Below are 7,262 nucleotides of genomic sequence, written 5' to 3'. Positions count from 1 at the left end.
CTAATCAAAATATAGAAGAAAGAACACATTATACCAATTAAAGAAGTCCCATGTTCATGGAGTTCTTAGTTGAACATAGTAAAAATGACCATTTTGCCTCCTAATAGTGCTACTCTGTATGGGCCAATTATTCAGTCACCTGAATCTATTGGGAAAAAATAATCCAAACCACCACAGGACATAGTGTGTAAAAGAAGAGGAAAAAAAGGTTCATATACAAAACCTCTACATTTTTTCTCACAAATCACATGGGTTGAAGTTCAGCAATATAGTTTCATCACTAGAGTAAAATACTATTAAAACTAAAATCCTTCACTTATCAAAGGATGGTTCAATCTTTTGACAACTGTACTAATACTAACAAACTAATGCAGACATGACAAAAAGTATCCTTAACTATGTCTTCTTCCTGCTCCTGAATGCCCCAATTATGAAAAGAAGGAATGTGTAAAACAATTAGGTTATCTCACTGCCCATTCTTGGTGGTTCAGCCGTTTACACTATCACTCCAATACATACAATCTCAGCTTTTGCCAGTGTCATTATGTCATGTATGCCAACCTTTTTCTATAAGCCACATCCAAGTCCTCATCGTTGACCTTTTCTTAAATGTAAATTTAATAATTCAATTTTCAACGTTCTTTCATTTATTCTGATAGTTCATTCTTGCTCTATCCAAATTATTCTTTTCAGAAGGACTGGACATTGACTCTACTACATTTCTTTACCCCCTTTAAACTTTTTGGCTTCATTATTCACCACTCCCTATGACTGCTTTATGTCACTGGTTTCTATCTACCCCCTTTTAAAAGCCACATAATATGGCCATTTATTGGTTTCCTGTCTTTTATGAGTGTTTTAATGTAAAGCCACACGCTTTCCAAGGAAGTGTTATATCGTTGGCTAAGTGCCCCATCCTCAAGATTATTGATTTTTAATTTCTATATTAGATGTTTTTTGTAGTAGATTTTCTGAACTATTTTTCTGTGCTTTTGCATTTAACATTTATATCTATTTTTTTTACAAGTATACAACAGCCCCAAACTTGCCCATCATGGCACTGTGCTCATTTATCCCTTTGATATGTACTTTTATTACTTCCATTACCATTAGCATCCCTGGTACATGAAAGTGCACTATACTTAAGATAAGATGAATAGGGAGTTTGGACATGCTCCAAAGAGTAAATTCACAACACATCTTAGAGATGCCCCCACCCCCGCCCTGCACCTCAGTGAGGGAGGAGGATGGAAAGGGAGTAGGAAGGTGGACTTAGGAGAAAGGGAAAGTGAGTGTGATCAGTGTACAAAATCCCCCAAAAATTAATAAGTTGGGAGAAAACCAGAAAAGACAAGGGACAAACAAACGCTGGTACAGATGTGAAGAAAGAAGGACACTGCCTCATTGCTGGTAGCATGCAGTCACTAAGAAAATCAATGTAGAGCCTAGGAAAGAAGTCAGAAATAAGGATGTGGAGAGAGGACACTGAGAATTTTGGTCATATTAAAAAGCCAAATATATTATGAGACTATATTTTTCTTTTAATCCCAGGAATAAGAGGCTGCTTCACAGTAAGTAACTATATGTTTTGTATACTAGGAGTGGTATGATATTTGCCCAACTGCAAATCATTTAAATTTGGGACTCTGGAGAGGATATAAATTGGAGATATTGGAGAGGGCCTATGGCAGCTGCTGTTTCCTTTGCTGCTGCCTCCTCTCCTGCAGGTCTCTGCTGATATTGGTACCTGCTGATGCTTGCTCCTGATGATACATTTGCTACTGTTAGATTGTTGGGTTGGTAGATGGCTGGTTGGAGATATTTTATTGATGAAGATTGGGCTTGCCTCAGGGAACTCATGGACCCTACTCAGCAAGAAGTAGTTTAAAGAAGTCTACCTCTAACCCTTTTCTTTTTATTATTCATTTTGTTCTACCTATTGTTATGGAATTGGAGGGGATTAGGATAGAATAAGGTATGGAAGTGTCATAGATATAAGAACACAATAAAAGAGCCCACAACATCATGCCTACAAGTGATGTCCAATGTGGGGCTTGGAATAATGGAAAATCTGGATTGTAATGCTGAGGGGAGATTGCATGATGTTAAGGAATGGATATTCTCTTTCAGGACATCAGCAAAATGTTTATTATAGCTGCTCCTACTGGGATATCTCCTGCCATGCTTCTAGAGGGTATTTTCTATCTCCTTCTCCTCCTCCTCCTTCCTATTTTCTGTTTCAAATGGTTAGAGAGGCTGAACAATCACAAAGTTTCAAGTGGATATGGAGGCGGAAACCAGAAGTCTCACTCTATTCTCTCAATTTTGAAATGGTTGGAATACTGACTGGGTGTAGAGAGCTGCGACGTGGCGCGCCTCAAAGATGGTGCTGGTTTCCACCTTCCACCCTCCCAACGGTGAGCGCTCCTTGCAGTAAACAAGTCCTTATTTGGCTATGTCTGCCTGGCCCGCTAGCTTCCACATAGTGACAGCCTATCTACATGATCCACATGGCTTGCTAGGACTGGCCAGTGCTAGCTATTTAAGTATGGTGCAGGGGGGTTCCAGGGAGAGAGAGCCAGAAGAGAGAGAGAGCTCAGAAGATTCTATCAAAGGTTCCTAGGGGTAAAACTGCTGAAGATCTCTCCTGTGGTCGTGTCTTCCTTGCTGGTCGAGGTTGGGCGCGGCAAGTGGTGGCCTGTACGGGGAATCCTCGAATCCACCGTAAAGGGACTCAACTCTCTCCGAGATCAGAACTTCTTGCAGTCAGGGCAGCACTGGAAAGCTCCTAAGGTAAAGTGGGACAATAAGGACCTAGGGAAATAAGCGGCTATAAAATCTCAGGGTAGTGAGCAAGTAAGTTAAGGGTAACAGCGAACTGAAAGTAAAAGTTCAAGTAACAGTGAACGGAAAGTAGCAAGATGCACAGTGAATTTAGCCATAGCAGCATAGAAAGTTTTTGTCATGGGGACCTCACAGTCTCATCCAATTTTTCTGGGTCTTCAAGAGCTGTTTGAGCGAAAGAAACTAAAAAATAAAAAGAAGCACCATAGAGAGATTTTTGAGTGAATGCGATGCCATTGCACCCTGGTTCGCAGCCTCTGGTAATCTCATGGTGGCGAGCTGGGACAAGTTAGGGAAAGACCTTGATTTTGCCCGGGAACAGGGGATTCTAAGACCTGGGGTCCGTCCAGTGTGGCGCTTAGTGCGTAGCTGCCTCGAGGATCAGAAATGTTGTCAGGCAGCTATAGAGAAGGGGCAAGCTGCCCTAGAAATGCTTCAAGAGGAGAGGTCAGAAAAGCAGGGAAGCGCAAAGGAGACAGACTCAGAAAAGACAGATACAGAAGAGGAAACAGATGAAACAGATTCAGAAGAAGAGTTACAAGAGTTGATAGGTCAAATGCGGAAACAGTCTCTAAGGAATAGACAGAAGAAGAAAAGGAAAAAGCCTAAAATGGTGGAGGAACCTCCTGGGCGGTTCCCCTCGGATCCTCCTCCCTGCAATGTTGTAGTGGGAGGAAGTAGAGTTTCGGGTAGTTCATTCTGCCCAGAAGTGTGGAAGAAAGTCCGCACAGGACTACATCTGGCCTATCCTGTTTATGTGGGTGCTAATCAACAAAGGTATCATGAGCCTTTAGACTTTAAGGTGATCAAGTCCCTGGTGGAATCAGTCAGGACATATGGCATTATGGCCTCATTTACCGTAGCTCAGGTTGAGGCCTTACACAGATTTTGCATGACTACTAGTGATTGGACTAACCTTGCTCGGGCCTGTCGTAGTCCGGGACAGTATTTGGACTGGAAAGTTTTTCTTATTGAGTTTGCCAATGAACAGGCTGCTGCTAATGGCAGCGGGGGGTGCCAGGCTGCCTGGGATAGGGATATGCTGCTGGATCAGGGACGCTTTGCCAATGCTCAGACAGGGTATCCAGGACAGGTTTAAGAGCAGATTAATGAAGTTGCAACAAAGGCATGGAAATCCTTACCTAATAAGGGAGAAGTGAGTGGAAACCTCACCAAGATCCTTCAAGGACCTATGGAGCCATTCTCTGACTTTGTAGCCCGATTAGTAGAAGCAACGGGGAAAGTCTTTGGAGACCCCGATACTGCTATGCCCTTGATTAAACAGTTGGCCTATGAACAGTGCACAAGGGAATGCCAAGCCGCTATCACTCCTTACAAGAACAAGGGACTTGAAGCTTGGATGAAGGTCTGTAGAGAAATAGGGGGACCTTTGGCTAATGCTGGACTTGCGGCTGCTGTCCTCTCTACCAGCCTGTTGGCCTGTTGTAGTGATTGATATAAAAGATTGCTTTTTCTCCATATCTCTTTGTCCAAGGGATAGTGAAAGATTTGCTTTTACTGTTCCATCAAGCAATCATGAAGAACCTGATCAAAGATATGAATGAGTGGTTTTACCAAAAGGTATGGCCAATAGCCCTACTATGTGTCAATTTTTGTGGGCAACGCCATCGCCCCATTAAGACAGAAGTTTCCTGCACTGAGATGTGTACATTTTATGGATGATATCCTTTTACCTGCAAAGAATGAAGAGATTTTAGATTTAGCATATGGAGATTTAGTTAAATTGCTAGAAGGTAAAGGATTGATTATTGCCCCTGAAAAAGTACAAAAGGACAATCTTGTAAATTATTTAGGAACAAAAGTAAGCCCTTATATCATTATCCCCCAAAAGGTTGAATTGAGGAAAGATAACCTTAAGACTCTTAATGATTTTCAAAAATTATTGGGAGATATTAATTGGGTCAGATGTTATTTAAAATTACCACATTATGAATTAAAACCATTGTATAATATTTTGGCTGGGAATTCGGCCTTGGATTCTCCTAGATAATTGACTGATGAACCAAGGGAAGCTTTAAAGAAGGTTGAAAAAGGATTACAAGGCGCAATGTTACATCGATGGAAGGAGGGTGCAGACATTGTGCTATGTATTCTAGCCACCTACATACAGCCCACAGGATTGTTGTGGCAAGATGGCCCTCTGCTTTGGGTTTATCCCAGAGCTTCTCCAGCTAGATCAGTAGAGTATTATCCTACAGCAGTTGCACGATTAGCGATGAATGGGATTCAACAATGCATACAATATTTTGGTGTTTCCCCAACCTCGATCATAGTGCCCTATACAGGTCAGCAGATGAAGATCTTATGTGGCACTGTGGATGATTAGGCTATATTACGCTGTGGATTCCATGGAGAGATAGATAGTCATTATCCAAAACACCCTCTCCTATCCTTCTTTAAGGAAAATCCCATGAGTTTTCCTAAGGTTACCTCCAGTGTTCCCATACAGGGGGCCCCAAACATTTTTACAGATGGATCCAAAAATGGCTGTGGAGCCTATATGGTTGACCATCAAGAGCCAATTTTGTGTCAATATCAACCCGGCTCTCCACAAGTAATTGAACTCAAAATTGTGCTGGAAGTGTTTAAAAATTGTTCTTTTGCCTTTAATTTGCTCTCTGATTCATCATATGTTGTTAATGCAGTTAAGATAAGAGAAGTGGCTGGCCCTATTAAAATTAGCAGCATGGTATGCCAGCTGCTGAGGGAACTTCAGGAATTGATCTGGAAAAGAGGTCACAAGTTTTTTGTCCAACATATTAGAGCTCATACAGGTTTGCCTGGTCCTCTCAGTGAGGGAAATGATCTTGTGGATAGATGTACCCGAATGGAGTTTACGAATGGAGTTTATCTTCTTTTTTTTTTTTTTTTTTCTTTTTTTTTTTCCGGATCAAACCTGGGCAGTTTCATCAACAATTTCACCGTGCCTACTAAAACCCAAACCCATGGAGTTATCTTCTTAAGCTCATCATTGGATCAAGCCCGACAGTTTCATCAACAATTTCATGTGCCTAAAAACTTATATAGCAGAAGTTTCATCTGTCTTGAGCAGATGTCAACAGATAGTTTTAGGATGTCAATTTCCATCATCCCCCTAGTGTGGGGTTAATCCCAGGGCTTACTGCCTCTGAAGATTTGGCAAATGGATGTAACTCACATATCTGGATTTGGGACTCTTAAATACATTCATGTTTCTGTGGATACCTACTCAGGTGTCATTCATGCTACCCCTATGAGTGGGGAAAAAGCATACAATGTTATTGGATACTGCCTAGAAGCCTGGGCTGCTTGGGGAAAGCCTCAACACTTAAAGACTGATAATGGCCCAGCATACACTGCCCAATCTTTCAAATCCTTTTGTAAACAAATGGATGTGCAGTTGAGCCATGGTCTGTCTTATAATCCCCAAGGTCAAGGTATTGTTGAGCAAGCACATTGTACCTTGAAGGAATGCTTAATTAAACAAAAAGGGGCAATAGGCCATGGCAAAACTCCTAAGGAACAGATATCCTTAGCCTTTTACTCTTAATTTTTAATTTTGGATGATGATGGCCTTTCTGCACCTATGGCCGACATCAGTGTTGGGCGGGCACATTGAAGGTTATGTGAAGTGGAAAGATGTGCTCACTGGCTTATGCATGGGCCAGACCCTGTGTTAAGGCGTGGGCAAGAGGGTCTGTTTGTGCGTTTCCTCAGCACCAGCAAGATCCATTGTGGGTCCCTGAAAGATTGACCAGGAGGTGCAACAAGAATGAAGATCCTGCTGTTGCTGACACTTCTCGGTGTGACCCAAATGCTGGTCAAAACAGAGCCCCAGTGGGGGATACTACTGGTGTTCCTGAGACTCATGCCGATACATCATGACCTTTAAGCCCACTCCTCTAATTTGTCTAAACAGTTGTCAAGTTATTTTTTAGGTAATTGGACTGGAGAATTCGATTTCTCAATGGATCAGCTACGTGTAGCCATTCTGACCGTGAACTCCACATGTGCAGATGCTAGACTGGCTATGGAATTGTCATCTTGGATTGCTGCTGCTATGAATCATCTTACAGAGTGGGTGGGTATGGGAGCCCTAGCTGGACTCTTGCTGCTGGTCTCCCTAGTGAGCCTGTGGTGTCTCTGTAGAATGAGGTTTGTTCAGAGGCGGCACGCGGCTATGGTGGTACAGACATTTACAGCCATTGAAGCAGGACAGTCCCCCCAAGCCTGGCTTACGGTCATTCAGAAGACCTAGTTGCACCTCGCCCCTGAGTATATTTGAGTGACCTTGCCCAGTGACGGGCAACTTCCCTTCTACCTAAGGCATGGAACCTTGTGGGCGACGAGGTGTCCTACGACAGTTTTAATGAAGGGATGATCCTAAGACGGGGGGGTCGCCACACTCAGCGGTGCCT

The 7,262-nt window shown here is 42.6% G+C and overlaps 1 pseudogene; it reads left to right on the top strand.

Annotated features, from left to right (window-relative positions):
• Window positions 1-3,883: 3,883 nt before the first annotated feature.
• On the top strand, window positions 3,884-6,729 carry LOC116888022 (annotated as a pseudogene).
• The last annotated feature ends 533 nt before the right edge of the window (window positions 6,730-7,262 follow it).

The sequence above is a fragment of the Rattus rattus genome, chromosome X (genome assembly GCF_011064425.1).
Source record: "Rattus rattus isolate New Zealand chromosome X, Rrattus_CSIRO_v1, whole genome shotgun sequence".
In the NCBI taxonomy this organism is placed as follows: Eukaryota; Metazoa; Chordata; class Mammalia; order Rodentia; family Muridae; genus Rattus; species Rattus rattus.
Note: the sequence above shows the minus strand (reverse complement) of the source record. Positions and strands in the feature narration are given on the sequence as shown.